We start from the raw sequence: 16,311 nt of genomic DNA on the forward strand, positions 1-16,311 counted from the left end.
TTGTGGGCGAAAAGATCATTTTTGTGTAAACAAAAGCGATTTTTTATATTCACGGCTCTACGTTATAAACTTCTGTGAAGCACTTGGGGGTTCAAAGTGCTCACCACACATCTAGATAAGTTCCTTAAGGGGTCTAGTTTCCAAAATGGTGTCACTTGTGGGGAGTTTCCACTGTTTAGGCACATCAGGGGCTCTCTAAACGTGACATGGCGTCCGATCTCAATTCCAGCCAATTCTGCATTGAAAAAGTCAAACGGCGCTCCTTCACTGCTAAGTTCTGCGGTGCGCCCTAACAGTGGTTTACCCCCACATATGGGGTATTGGCGTATTCAGGAGAAATTGCATAACAAAATTTATGGTTACATTTCTGTTTTTACACTTGTGAAAATAAAAAAAATGGTTATGAATTAAGATGTTTGCAAAAAAAAGTTAAATGTTCATTTTTTCCTTCCACATTGTTTCAGTTCCTGTGAAGCACGTAAAGGGTTAATAAACTTCTTGAATGTGGTTTTGAGAACCTTGAGGGGTGTAGTTTTTAGAATGGTGTCACACTTCATTATTTTCTATCATATAGACCCCTCAAAATGACTTCAAATGTGATGTGGTCCCTAAAAAAAATGGTGTTGTAAAAATGAGAAATTGCTGGTCAACTTTTAACCCTTATAACTCCCTAACAAAAAAAAATTTTGTTTCCAAAATTGTGCTGATGTAAAGTAGACATGTGGGAAATGTTATTTATTAACTATTTTTCGTGACATATCTCTCTGATTTAAGGGCATAAAAATACAAAGTTTGAAAATTGCAAAATTTTAAAAATTTTCGCCATATTTCCGTTTTTTTCATAAATAATCGCAAGTAATATCGAAGAAATGTTACCACTAACATGAAGTACAATATGTCACGAAAAAACAAGCTCAGAATCAGCGGGATCCGTTGAAGCATTCCAGAGTTATAACCTCATAAAGTGACAGTGGTCAGAATTGCAAAAATTGGCTCGGTCATTAAGTACCAAATTGGCTCTGTCACTAAGGGGTTAAGGAATAACCCTGGACGGGTTTAAGGCAGCAACAACAGGAAACAGTTAACTATTTACATATTCGGGTCTTCAAGGTTTAATGCTGTAATAGGTGACACGACATCAGCCGGTGGTGACCACGTCCCAGCCGGGGAAGGTCTGGCCCTGTGTCACCGTCCAGCACCGTCTTCATCGGATCAGCAGCGGTCAGGGTACGAGCAGTGATGCCGGTGGCAGACTCCGCAAGCAGGACACCACACGCCGGGGTGGTAGTGCTGGGTCCTGTGGGGTCAGGGGTCACTGGAGTCCTGTTATGACCTGGTGGTTAGGAGCACCAGGAAAGACCTGATGGTTAAACTCACAGGACAAGCTCTGGGAAGTGGGAACTTTGCTGACCGCAATCCCTAATCCTATCACACACACTAGAAATAGCCGTGGAGCGTACCTAACAGGCCTAGACGCCTCGGCACAGCCTAAGAACTAGCTAGCCCTAGAGATAGAAAATAAAGCCTACCTTGCCTCAGAGAAATTTCCCCAAAGGAAAAGGCAGCCCCCCACAAATATTAACTGTGAGTTAAGATGAAAGTCACAAACACAGAAATGAAACAGGTTTTAGCAAAGGGAGGCCAGACTAACTAAATAGACAGAGGATAGGAAAGGTATCTTTGCGGTCAGCACAAAAACTACAAAAGACCACGCAGAGTGTGCAAAAAGACCCCCGCACCGACTCACGGTGCGGAGGTGCCACCCTGCATCCCAGAGCTTCCAGCTAGCAAGACAAAATCATGAAAGCAAGCTGGACTAGAAAACCAAGAACAGAAAATAACAAACGGGGACTTAGTTTCTTGCAGGAAGAGACAGGTCTCCAGAAAGATCCAAGAGCGAACTGAACCAGCACAGGAACATTGACAGCTGGCAAGGAGTAACGATCTGAGTGGAGTTAAATAGAGCAGCCAACAAAAGGATAAACCACGTCACCTGTGTAAGGAACCTCAGAAGCAGCAGCTTCACTCACAGCCACCAGAGGGAGTCCATGGACAGAACTCGCCGAAGTACCATTCACGACCACAGGAGGGAGTTCAACAACAGAATTCACAACAGTACCCCCCCTTGAGGAGGGGTCACCGAACCCTCACCAGAGCCCCCAGGCCGATCAGGATGAGCCAAATGAAAGGCACGAACTAGATCAGCAGCATGAACATCAGAGGCAAAAACCCAGGAATTATCTTCCTGACCATAACCCTTCCACTTGACCAGGTACTGGAGTTTCAGTCTCGAAACACGAGAATCCAAAATCTTCTCCACCACATACTCCAACTCCCCCTCGACCAACACCGGGGCAGGAGGATCAACGGAGGGAACCATAGGCGCCACGTATCTCCGCAACAATGACCTATGGAACACATTATGGATGGCAAAAGAAGCTGGAAGGTCCAAACGAAATGACACAGGATTAAGAACTTCAGAAATCTTATATGGCCCAATGAAACGAGGCTTAAACTTAGGAGAGGAAACCTTCATAGGAACAACACGAGATGACAACCAAACCAAATCCCCAACACGAAGTCGGGGACCAACACAGCGCCGGCGGTTAGCGAAACGTTGAGCCTTCTCCTGGGACAATATCAAATTGTCCACCACATGAGTCCAAATCTGCTGCAACCTGTCCACCACCGTATCCACACCAGGACAGTCCGAAGGCTCAACCTGCCCTGAAGAGAAACGAAGATGGAAACCAGAATTACAGAAAAAAGGAGAAACTAAAGTAGCCGAGCTGGCCCGATTATTAAGGGCGAACTCAGCCAAAGGCAAGAAGGACACCCAATCATCCTGATCAGCAGAAACAAAGCATCTCAGATATGTTTCCAAAGTCTGATTAGTTCGTTCGGTTTGGCCATTAGTCTGAGGATGGAAAGCCAAAGAAAAAGACAAATCAATGCCCATCTTAGCACAAAAGGACCGCCAAAACCTCGAAACAAACTGGGAACCTCTGTCCGAGACGATGTTCTCCGGAATGCCATGCAAACGAACCACATGCTGGAAAAACAATGGCACCAAATCAGAGGAGAAAGGCAATTTAGACAAGGGTACCAAATAGACCATCTTAGAGAAGCGATCACAAACCACCCAAATGACCGACATCCTTTGAGAAACAGGGAGATCAGAAATAAAATCCATGGAAATATGAGTCCAGGGCCTCTTCGGGACCGGCAAGGGCAAAAGCAACCCACTGGCACGAGAACAGCAGGGCTTAGCCCGAGCACAAGTCCCACAGGACTGCACAAAAGAACGCACATCCCGTGACAAAGAAGGCCACCAAAAGGATCTAGCCACCAAATCTCTGGTACCAAAGATTCCAGGATGACCAGCCAACACCGAACAATGAACCTCAGAGATAACTCTACTAGTCCATCTATCAGGGACAAACAGTCTCTCCGCTGGACAACGGTCAGGTCTATCAGCCTGAAACTTCTGCAGCACCCTGTTGTGAATTCTGTGGCTGAGTTCACTTCTGTGGTCACAAGTGGTATTGCAGTCTCTGGGCTTCCTCCCTCAGGTGTTTTGGTGAGCTCGTTGGCTGCCTTGCTATTTAGCTCCACCTGAGTCTGTCTTCCTTGCTCCTTGTCAATGTTCCAGTGTTGGATCTGAGCTACTGCATCTTTCCTTGGGCCTGCTGCTCTGCTAGATAAGTGCTTCTAGTTTGTTTTCTGTTTTTTTCTGTCCAGCTTGCTATTGTCTTTTGCTGGAAGCTCTGAGAAGCAGAGGGGTGCACCGCCGTGCTGTTAGTTCGGCACGGTGGGTCTTTTTGCCCCTTTGCGTGGTTTTCGTTTTAGGGTTTTTTGTAGACTGCATAGTTCTCTTTGCTATCCTCGCTCTGTCTAGAATATCGGGCCTCACTTTGCTGAATCTATTTCATTCCTACGTTTGTCTTTTCATCTTGCTAACAGTCATTATATGTGGGGGGCTGCCTATTCCTTTGGGGTATTTCTCTGAGGTAAGTCAGGCTTGTATTTCTATCTTCAGGCTAGTCAGCTCCTCAGGCAGTGCCGAGTTGCATAGGTAGTTGTTAGGCGCAATCCACTGCTGCTTATAGTTGTGTGAGGATAGATCAGGTACTGCAGTCTACAGAGATTCCACGTCTCAGAGCTCGTCCTATTGTTTTTGGTTATTGCTAGATCTCTGTATGTGCGCTGATTACTGCACGCTGTGTTGCCTGATTGCCAGCCATAACAGTACAAGGAGCCACACCAATGATTCCCAATAGAGGGAAAAAAGAAATCCTGACATCATTTTTTTTTCTTAGCTCTGTCTTCAGTCTTTTTTTTCCCCTAGACATTAGAGTGCTTCAGGACACAGCTGTGGACATGGATATTCAGGCTCTGTGCTCCTCAATGGATAATCTCGTTGTAAATGTACAAAAGATTCAAGATACTATTGATCAGAAATCGATGCTAGAACCAAGAATTCCGATTCCTGATTTGTTTTTTGGTGACAGAACTAAGTTCCTGAGCTTCAGAAATAATTGTAAGCTATTTTTGGCCTTGAAACCTCATTCTTCTGGTAATCCTATTCAACAGGTTTTGATTATTATTTCTTTTTTGCGCGGCGACCCACAGGACTGGGCGTTTTCTCTTGCACCAGGAGATTCTGCATTGAGTAATGTTGATGCATTTTTCCTGGCGCTCGGATTGCTTTACGATGAGCCTAATTCAGTGGATCAGGCTGAGAAAAATCTGCTGGCTTTATGCCAGGGTCAGGATGATGTAGAAGTATATTGTCAGAAATTTAGGAAATGGTCAGTACTCACTCTGTGGAATGAATCTGCACTAGCGGCTTTGTTCAGAAAGGGTCTCTCTGAAGCTCTTAAGGATGTAATGGTGGGATTTCCTATGCCTGCTGGTTTGAATGAGTCTATGTCCTTGGCCATTCAGATCGGTCATCGCTTGCGCGAGCGTAAATCTGTGCACCATCTGGCGGTACTGCCTGAGAGTAAACCTGAGCCTATGCAGTGCGACAGGACTATGACTAAAGTAGAACGGCAAGAACACAGACGTCTGAACAGACTGTGTTTCTATTGTGGTGATTCTACTCATGCTATTTCTAATTGTCCTAAACGCACTAGGCGGTTCGATAGCTCTGCCGTTATTGGTACTGTACAGTCCAAATTCCTTTTGTCCATTACCTTAATGTGCTCTTTGTCATCGTATTCTGTCATGGCGTTTGTGGATTCAGGCGCTGCCCTGAATCTGATGGATTTGGATTATGCTAAACGTTGTGGATTTTTCTTGGAGCCTTTGCGGTGTCCTATTCCGTTGAGAGGAATTGATGCTACACCTTTGGCCAAGAATAAGCCTCAGTACTGGGCCCAGCTGACCATGTGCATGGCTCCTGCACATCAGGAAGTTATTCGCTTTCTGGTACTGCATAATTTGCATGATGTGGTCGTGTTGGGGTTGCCATGGCTACAAACCCATAATCCAGTATTGGATTGGAACTCTATGTCGGTAACCAGCTGGGGTTGTCAGGGAGTACATGGTGATGTTCCATTTTTGTCTATTTCGTCATCCATTCCTTCTGACATCCCAGAGTTCTTGTCGGACTTTCAGGATGTATTTGAAGAGTCCAAGTCTGATGCCCTACCTCCGCATAGGAATTGTGATTGTGCTATCGATTTGATTCCTGGTAGTAAATTCCCTAAGGGTCGTTTATTTAATTTGTCCGTACCTGAACACACCGCTATGCGCAGTTATGTGAAGGAGTCCCTGGAGAAGGGACATATTCGCCCATCGTCGTCACCATTGGGAGCAGGGTTCTTTTTTGTAGCCAAGAAGGATGGTTCGCTAAGACCGTGTATTGATTACCGCCTTCTTAATAAGATCACTGTTAAGTTTCAGTATCCCTTGCCATTGATTTCTGACTTGTTTGCTCGGATTAAGGGGGCTAGTTGGTTTACTAAGATTGATCTTCGTGGTGCGTATAATCTGGTGAGAATCAGGCAGGGAGATGAATGGAAAACGGCATTTAATACGCCCGAGGGTCATTTTGAGTATCTGGTGATGCCGTTCGGACTTGCCAATGCTCCATCTGTTTTTCAGTCTTTTATGCATGACATTTTCCGTGAGTATCTGGATAAATTCTTGATTGTTTACTTGGATGACATTTTGATCTTCTCAGATGATTGGGAGTCTGATGTGAAGCAAGTCAGAATGGTTTTCCAGGTACTGCGTGCTAATTCCTTGTTCGTGAAGGGATCAGAGTGTCTCTTCGGTGTGCAGAAAGTTTCATTTTTGGGGTTCATCTTTTCCCCTTCTACTATCGAGATGGATCCGGTTAAGGTTCAGGCCATCCAGGATTGGACTCAGCCGACATCTCTAAAAAGTCTGCAGAAATTCCTGGGCTTTGCTAATTTTTATCGTCGCTTCATCTGTAATTTTTCTAGCATTGCCAGACCATTGACCGATTTGACCAAGAAGGGTGCTGATTTGGTTAATTGGTCTTCTGCTGCCGTGGAAGCTTTTCAGGAGTTGAAGCGTCGTTTTTGCTGTGCCCCTGTGTTGTGTCAACCTGATGTTTCTCTTCCGTTCCAGGTCGAGGTTGATGCTTCTGAGATTGGTGCAGGGGCGGTTTTGTCACAGAGAGGTTCTGGTTGCTCAGTGTTCAAACCATGTGCTTTCTTTTCCAGGAAATTTTCTGCTGCTGAGCGTAATTATGATGTGGGCAACCGAGAGTTGCTGGCCATGAAGTGGGCATTCGAGGAGTGGCGTCATTGGCTTGAGGGTGCTAAGCATCGCGTGGTGGTTTTGACTGATCATAAGAACCTTACTTATCTTGAGTCTGCCAAGCGCTTGAATCCTAGACAGGCCCGTTGGTCGTTATTTTTTGCTCGTTTTGATTTTGTGATTTCATACCTTCCGGGCTCTAAAAATGTGAAGGCGGATGCTCTGTCTAGGAGTTTTGTGCCCGACTCTCCGGGGTTATCTGAGCCGGCGAGTATCCTCAAGGAAGGAGTCATTGTGTCTGCCATCTCCCCTGATTTGCGGAGAGTGTTGCAGAAATTTCAGGCTAATAAACCTGATCGTTGTCCGGCCGAGAAACTGTTCGTCCCTGATAGGTGGACTAGTAAAGTTATCTCTGAACTTCATTGTTCGGTGCTGGCCGGTCATCCAGGAATCTTTGGTACCAGGGAGTTGGTTGCTAGATCCTTCTGGTGGCCATCTCTGTCACGGGATGTGCGTGCTTTTGTGCAGTCCTGTGGAATTTGTGCTAGGGCTAAGCCCTGCTGTTCACGTGCCAGTGGGTTGCTTTTGCCCTTGCCGGTCCCGAAGAGGCCTTGGACACATATTTCGATGGATTTCATTTCTGACCTTCCCGTTTCTCAAAAAATGTCGGTCATTTGGGTGGTCTGTGATCGCTTTTCTAAAATGGTCCATCTGGTGCCCTTGGTTAAATTGCCTTCCTCCTCTGATTTGGTGCCTTTGTTCTTCCAGCATGTGGTTCGTTTACATGGCATTCCTGAGAATATTGTTTCTGACAGAGGTTCCCAGTTTGTCTCGAGGTTCTGGCGAGCCTTTTGTGGTAGGATGGGCATTGACCTATCTTTCTCCTCGGCCTTCCATCCTCAGACTAATGGCCAGACCGAACGAACCAATCAGACCTTGGAAACATATCTGAGATGTTTTGTTTCCGCTGACCAGGATGATTGGGTGTCATTTTTGCCGTTGGCTGAGTTCGCCCTTAATAATCGGGCCAGCTCGGCTACCTTGGTCTCTCCATTTTTCTGCAATTCTGGGTTCCATCCTCGTTTCTCTTCAGGACAGGTTGAGTCTTCGGACTGTCCTGGTGTGGATTCTGTGGTGGACAGGTTGCAGCAGATCTGGACTCAGGTAGTGGACAATTTGACCTTGTCCCAGGAGAAGGCTCAGCTTTTCGCTAATCGCAGACGCCGTGTGGGACCCCGACTTCGTGTTGGGGATTTGGTTTGGTTATCTTCTCGTCATATTCCTATGAAGGTTTCCTCTCCTAAATTTAAACCTCGTTTTATTGGTCCGTATAGGATTTCTGAGATTCTCAATCCGGTGTCTTTTCGTCTGACCCTCCCAGACTCCTTTTCCATACATAATGTATTCCATAGGTCGTTGTTGAGGAGATACGTGGCACCTATGGTTCCATCTGTGGAGCCTCCTGCCCCTGTTTTGGTGGAGGGGGAATTGGAGTATATTGTGGAGAAGATTTTGTATTCTCGTGTCTCTAGACGGAAACTCCAGTATCTGGTCAAATGGAAGGGTTATGCTCAGGAAGATAATTCCTGGGTTTTTGCCTCTGATGTCCATGCCCCAGATCTTGTTCGTGCCTTTCATGTGGCTCATCCTGGTCGGCCTGGGGGTTCTGGTGAGGGTTCGGTGACCCCTCCTCAAGGGGGGGGTACTGTTGTGAATTCTGTGGCTGAGTTCACTTCTGTGGTCACAAGTGGTATTGCAGTCTCTGGGCTTCCTCCCTCAGGTGTTTTGGTGAGCTCGTTGGCTGCCTTGCTATTTAGCTCCACCTGAGTCTGTCTTCCTTGCTCCTTGTCAATGTTCCAGTGTTGGATCTGAGCTACTGCATCTTTCCTTGGGCCTGCTGCTCTGCTAGATAAGTGCTTCTAGTTTGTTTTCTGTTTTTTTCTGTCCAGCTTGCTATTGTCTTTTGCTGGAAGCTCTGAGAAGCAGAGGGGTGCACCGCCGTGCTGTTAGTTCGGCACGGTGGGTCTTTTTGCCCCTTTGCGTGGTTTTCGTTTTAGGGTTTTTTGTAGACTGCATAGTTCTCTTTGCTATCCTCGCTCTGTCTAGAATATCGGGCCTCACTTTGCTGAATCTATTTCATTCCTACGTTTGTCTTTTCATCTTGCTAACAGTCATTATATGTGGGGGGCTGCCTATTCCTTTGGGGTATTTCTCTGAGGTAAGTCAGGCTTGTATTTCTATCTTCAGGCTAGTCAGCTCCTCAGGCAGTGCCGAGTTGCATAGGTAGTTGTTAGGCGCAATCCACTGCTGCTTATAGTTGTGTGAGGATAGATCAGGTACTGCAGTCTACAGAGATTCCACGTCTCAGAGCTCGTCCTATTGTTTTTGGTTATTGCCAGATCTCTGTATGTGCGCTGATTACTGCACGCTGTGTTGCCTGATTGCCAGCCATAACAGCACCCGCCGCAAATCAGGGGAGATGGCAGACAAAATTACCCCCTCTTTAAGAATACCCGCCAGCTCCGGAACACCCGGAGAGTCAGGCACAAAACTCCTTGACAGGGCATCAGCCTTCACATTCTTAGATCCCGGAAGGTATGAAACCACAAAATCAAAACGGGAGAAAAAGAGCGACCATCGAGCCTGTCTAGGATTCAACCGTTTGGCAGACTCGAGATAAGTCAAATTCTTGTGATCCGTCAAGACCACCACGCGATGTTTAGCTCCTTCAAGCCAATGTCGCCACTCCTCGAATGCCCACTTCATGGCCAACAACTCTCGATTGCCAACATCATAATTGCGCTCAGCAGGCGAGAATTTTCTAGAAAAGAAGGCACATGGTTTCATCACCGAGCCATCAGAACTTCTTTGCGACAAAACAGCCCCTGCTCCAATCTCAGAAGCATCAACCTCGACCTGAAACGGGAGCGAAACATCTGGCTGGCACAACAAAGGGGCAGAAGAAAAATGACGCTTCAACTCCTGAAAAGCCTCTACAGCCGCAGAGAACCAATTGACCACATCAGCACCTTTCTTGGTCAAATCAGTCAACGGTTTAGCAATACTAGAAAAATTAGCGATGGAGCGACAGTAAAAATTAGCAAAGCCCAGGAACTTCTGCAGGCTCTTCACAGATGTCGGCTGAGTCCAATCATAAATGGCCTGAACTTTAACAGGGTCCATCTCGATAGTAGAAGGGGAAAAAATGAAACCCAAAAATGAAACCTTCTGAACTCCAAAGAGACACTTTGACCCCTTCACAAACAAGGAATTCGCATGAAGGACCTGGAACACCATTCTGACCTGCTTCACATGAGACTCCCAATCATCCGAAAAGACCAAAATGTCATCCAAATATACAATCATGAATCTATCCAGGTACTCTCGAAAGATGTCATGCATAAAGGACTGAAACACAGATGGAGCATTAGAAAGCCCGAATGGCATAACCAGGTACTCAAAATGGCCCTCGGGCGTATTAAATGCTGTTTTCCATTCATCGCCCTGTTTAATTCGCACAAGATTATACGCCCCTCGAAGATCTATCTTGGTGAACCAACTAGCCCCCTTAATCCGAGCAAACAAATCAGACAGCAGCGGCAAAGGATACTGAAATTTGACTGTGATCTTATTAAGAAGGCGGTAATCAATACAAGGTCTCAAAGAGCCATCCTTCTTGGCCACAAAAAAGAACCCTGCTCCCAATGGTGAAGACGACGGGCGAATATGACCCTTCTCCAAGGACTCCTTTATATAACTCCGCATAGCGGTGTGTTCTGGCACCGATAAATTGAACAGTCGACCCTTAGGAAACTTACTACCAGGAATCAAATCAATAGCACAATCACAATCCCTATGAGGAGGTAGGGCACCGGATTTGGGCTCATCAAATACATACCGGTAATCCGACAAAAACTCAGGGACTTCAGGAGTGGAAGACGAAATTGACAGCAATGGAACATCACCATGTACCCCTTGACAACCCCAGCTGGACACAGACATTGATTTCCAATCCAATACTGGGTTGTGGACCTGTAGCCATGGTAACCCCAAAACGACCACATCATGCAGATTATGCAACACCAAAAAGCGAATATCCTCCTGATGTGCAGGAGCCATGCACATGGTCAAATGAGTCCAGTACTGAGGCTTATTCTTGGCCAAAGGCGTAGCATCAATTCCTCTCAATGGAATTAGATACTGCAAGGGCTCCAAGAGAAAACCACAGCACCTGGCAAACTCCAAGTCCATCAAGTTCAGGGCAGCGCCTGAATCCACAAATGCCATAACAGAATAGGACGACAGAGAGCAAATCAGAGTAACGGACAAAAGAAATTTAGACTGTACAGTACCAATGGTGGCAGACCTAGCGAGCCGCTTAGTGCGCTTAGGACAATCGAAGATAGCATGAGTGGATTCACCACAATAAAAACACAGCCCATTCCGACGTCTGTGTTCTTGCCGTTCAGCTCTGGTCAAAGTCCTATCACACTGCATAGGCTCAGGCCTATGCTCAGAGAATACCGCCAGATGGTGCACAGCTTTGCGCTCACGCAAGCGCCGATCGATCTGAATGGCCAAGGACATAGACTCATTCAGACCAGCAGGCGTGGGAAATCCCACCATGACATCCTTAAGGGCTTCAGAAAGACCCTTTCTGAAAATTGCCGCCAGGGCACACTCATTCCACTGAGTAAGCACAGACCACTTTCTAAACTTCTGACAGTACACCTCCGCTTCATCCTGACCCTGACACAAAGCCAGCAAGATTTTCTCTGCCTGATCCACTGAATTTGGTTCATCATAAAGCAATCCAAGCGCCAGAAAAAACGCATCAACATCACGCAATGCAGGATCTCCTTGGCGCAAGGGAAAATGCCCAGTCTTGAGGGTCACCACGCAACAACGAAATAATGATTTTTACTTGTTGAACGGGGTCACCAGAGGAGCTTGGTTTCAAAGCTAGAAACAGTTTACAATTATTTTTGAAATTCAGAAACTTAGATCTATTTCCAGAAAATAAATCAGGGATAGGAATTCTAGGCTTTAACATAGGATTCTGAACCACAAAATCTTGAATGTTTTGTACCCTTGCAGTGAGATGATCCACACAAGAGGACAGACCTTGAATGTCCATCTCTACACCTGTGTCCTGAACCACCCAAAGGTCTAGGGGAAAAGAAAGACAAAACACAGTGCAAAGAAAAAAAAATGGTCTCAGAGCTTCTCTTATCCCTCTATTGAGATGCATTAATACTTTGGACCAGCTGTACTGTTATGACCTGGTGGTTAGGAGCACCAGGAAAGACCTGATGGTTAAACTCACAGGACAAGCTCTGGGAAGTGGGAACTTTGCTGACCGCAATCCCTAATCCTATCACACACACTAGAAATAGCCGTGGAGCGTACCTAACAGGCCTAGACGCCTCGGCACAGCCTAAGAACTAGCTAGCCCTAGAGATAGAAAATAAAGCCTACCTTGCCTCAGAGAAATTTCCCCAAAGGAAAAGGCAGCCCCCCACAAATATTAACTGTGAGTTAAGATGAAAGTCACAAACACAGAAATGAAACAGGTTTTAGCAAAGGGAGGCCAGACTAACTAAATAGACAGAGGATAGGAAAGGTATCTTTGCGGTCAGCACAAAAACTACAAAAGACCACGCAGAGTGTGCAAAAAGACCCCCGCACCGACTAACGGTGCAGAGGCGCCACCCTGCATCCCAGAGCTTCCAGCTAGCAAGACAAAATCATGAAAGCAAGCTGGACTAGAAAACCAAGAACAGAAAATAACAAACGGGGACTTAGCTTCTTGCAGGAAGAGACAGGTCTCCGTATCCGTGCATTATGAATTGTGGCATGTGTTAAAGGGGCCCACCGGGACTCTTTCGCCCAGGGCCCATGAAAACCTGGAGCCGGCCCTGGTGACGAAAGCTGCCCAGGTTCCTTCTGATGGGCGCCGGCCACGGAGGTCTAGGCCTCCAGCACACCCATGACCGGCGCCGAAGCAGGAGCCCCTCCAGGGACCCTCCGGCGGGTGGTGCAGACCGCAGGTTGGTGGTGATGCGCGGCAGAGCCAGGAGGAATCCTTCATCGCGGCAGGGCCTGCAGCATGGGGAGGTGTCGGCCTCCCTCTTTTCTTAGTCATCACATGGGGTGTCAGGAGCAGGAGCGGCAGGTGCCGGTGTTGCAGGAGGGCCTGCCCAGCACATAGTGGTGGGTGAAACCAGGAGGCGGGAGCCTTACCATTAGGCCCCTCAGCGTCGGGAGTACAGCGGGCGGCAATTGGCCGGCCTAGTCAGAAACGCGCTGCCGGTGGCAGAGCAGGAGGCAGTAGGATCGAGCAATGCAGGGCTGCAGGGGTCAGCAGAAGTTCAGGGGCGGCTGTCGGCATATTTGGAGCATGTGTAGTGCCTCTCAATATGGGCAGCAGGATGCTGGCCTTGGACCCGGAGCACTGATGGCAGCAGCGACAGCTCTGAGGGTCCCCGCACAGATGGCTGGCACACCTCATAATATCAGTTGGCTGTCTGTGGGGTGGGGAGACCCTGGAGCTACAGAATCAACTGAAGATCGGCACAGAAGGGGTCCAGAACAAGGACACTGGATACAGGCTTCCGGATCTTAGGCTGCTGGGTCCACAGCGCCTGGGCAGCTAGGTGAGAGTGACCATTTATTCTCTTGTAACCCTTTGTTAACTTCCCCTGTGAATATGAGTCAGGATGTGTTTCCGGAGTTAGCGAGGGTTTAGGGTTAATTATGCATGGGCTCAGAGACTATGTTGTGAGGGTTCGGGGGTTTTCATGGAGGGTTATCACCATCTGCCACCTGGATTGGGAATTCTAGGGAGGCTTTAGGGGTTGGAGGTTCATCACGAGGTGTTGGAGGGTTTAGCAGAGCGGGCTCAAGGGATGGGGTGTCGGCGTCTGCGGAGGGAGATAGTGCGTTATTTGATGTTACTGCACGATCGGATGGTTTGGCGGTTTCGGCTCAAGCGGGGGATGGTGGAAAAGAGGAGGATACAGTGCGTTTGGATGATGCAGCAAGGGGAGAGGTTTATGTTTGTTTCGAGGGACCGTTGGAGGCGTATTTGAAGCAAGAAGTTAGGGAGAAGATATGGAAAGGGGATTATATTGAAATATTTTTCTTTGTTTCCTTTAGAACGTTTTAATTTAGATAGGATGCGGAGGGAGGATTCTAAGAAGGAGGATAAGGATAAGAGGAGGAATCGGTTAATTGACAGAACCTTCTCTAACTGGTTGCAAGCAATTGCCATTTTGGCTAGCGTAACTGTAGAGAAGGTCCCTGAAAATTGTTCTGGACACTCCCAGGTGTGCCAGAATCTCAGTTTTTAATTTGCCATACTGCCATACTCTTTGGCATCCTGGAGGGCTAAGGCGTAATATGCTTTTTGGGGTTCACCAGTCAAATAGGGGGCCAGCACCTCTGCCCACTGTTCTGGCGGTAGCCTCTCACGCTCCGCTTCCCGTTCAAACACAGTTAAAAAGGCTTCAACATCATCCCCTGGGGTCATTTCTGTAAGGCTCCTCTTACCGCCTTCCGGATGTTGGTGTCATCAGCCGGACCTGGGGTTCGGGCGCTCGTTCTGCCCTGGATGGCGGTCGCCAGAATCTGCATCTGCTGCCGCTGCTCCTGCTGGCTCTGCTGTAACAACAGCCTGTTGGTCTCTTGCTGCTGCAACTGGACCAGATGTTTTAGCAGGTCCTCCATGCTGCCGGACGTCTTGTGCTGGATGGCGGAATTAACCCAGGACATGAAGTCCTCAGTCTCTCAGTGTTCCTGGAATGCTGCCCGCATTCAAAACACCACGTATGAGGGGTTAATCCACTCGGCTGCTTCCTCAGGTGGACATAGGATCCGTTCTGGTAGAGCATCACCTGCTGGTTTATTGTGGATAGCATTAACCATGGCAGGGTTCAGCGTAATAAACAAAGACTTGCTGGCATAATGGTAAAATAAACAAAATACAGTACATGTGAGTCCATTCCCTGAAGGGTTTCAACTGCAGTTATCCTGCACAGTCCTCAGCTCCTCCGGGAGCTATGTTGGAGTTCCTGCTCTCCCAAAACACAACCCTCACTGACTCGGTGTTTTATGTTGTGTGTATATATGGTGTTTTGTATATATGTATGTATGGTGTTATATATACTGTATATATATATACTGTATATATACAGTATATTTATTTATGGTGTTTTATGTTGTGTATATACAGTAAGCATGGTGTTTTACTGTATGTTGTGCATATATGGAGTTTTATGTTATATATATGTATACATGGTGTTTTATGTTGTGTATATGCAGCGCCCCAGAGACCTGGTCGTTGCAGTATGACGCTCTGCCACTAAGGGGAGTGATGGTACATCTGATGGCACTAAGGAGTTCTCCTGACCAGGTATCACCAGAACACATTACACTTCACACTCCGGCCACTAGGGGGAGAAAAAGGCTTTATTTATTGGGCCACTCCTCACACTGGTAAAACTAGGGACTGGGGAGGAAGTTAGTCAGAAGCTGACTGGGTTGGATTCAGGCAACATCCCATGGAAGGGGGTGTTGCAGGGAGAAGGCACAGGGGGTCCCTGTCAGGCGTGGGAACCTGGCAGGTGCCTAGCGAACAGAACGTAACGGAACCGCGCCTGCACACCCTGCGGCGGTATCCAGGAGAGAGACACAAAGGGAAGGATATTGTGGAACAGTGTAAACGAGATCAAGCATAAAGGAGAGCCAGTAGGAGTCGTGCCGAGAGACCGAGGCAACATCTTACTGAGGCGCGTAGCTGGAACACCGTAGGAGTAACTGACTTCAGGCCTTACTTCAAACTCCGCCGGACAGTTAATTATAGGTTGGCTGTCTACCTTAAATTTCATAAGAAGACATAGGGGGCAACATTGGGAGAGGGGCGTCTCTAGGGTCCCGGAAGACCTCCAAGCCTTCCCGTCATACGGGTGCGTCCTAGCCAAAATATACCTGGGGGACGAGAAACTAGTAACATCTGGAACTAAAGAGAAAGAGAGAGCTGTAGAGAACGAACGAACGAGAACAGCAGTTGTGAGGACTATTCCGAATGCTCAGCAGGGTAGGACTACAACACACAGGCGCTAATGGTAGGCAACGATTTCCATCTGCGAAGGAAACTCTGGATGTGCCCATCGGACCGGCCGGTCTCTGATAGCCCTGTTAAACGTACTCTGGATTGAGGATCCTGAAGCCTTCAGTAAAGAGGTAAAGAGACTGCAACCTTGTGTCCTCATTATTGCCTGCACCTCACACCATCGCCACCTACACCACTGGGAAACCCTGGGGACATACTTCACCTGTGGGAAGTTATACCATCCAGCTGCCATTCCATCACCCCAGCGGACCCCACAGCACCACAGGTGGCGTCACGAACCCCTGACAGACTGTTCCACTACTTTAATTGGACGCCCCTTAGCAGGGTCGCAGACCAGGTCTAGCCACCGTGACAGCCTCAGAACCGAACCAGAGAGGCCCGGTACCGAAACGCGTGGCCCTGTGTCTGGGGGCGATCCATTGGCTTCATAGGATGCCCCATAA

Source organism: Ranitomeya imitator, chromosome 1 (genome assembly GCF_032444005.1).
Source record: "Ranitomeya imitator isolate aRanImi1 chromosome 1, aRanImi1.pri, whole genome shotgun sequence".
NCBI lineage: Eukaryota > Metazoa > Chordata > Amphibia > Anura > Dendrobatidae > Ranitomeya > Ranitomeya imitator.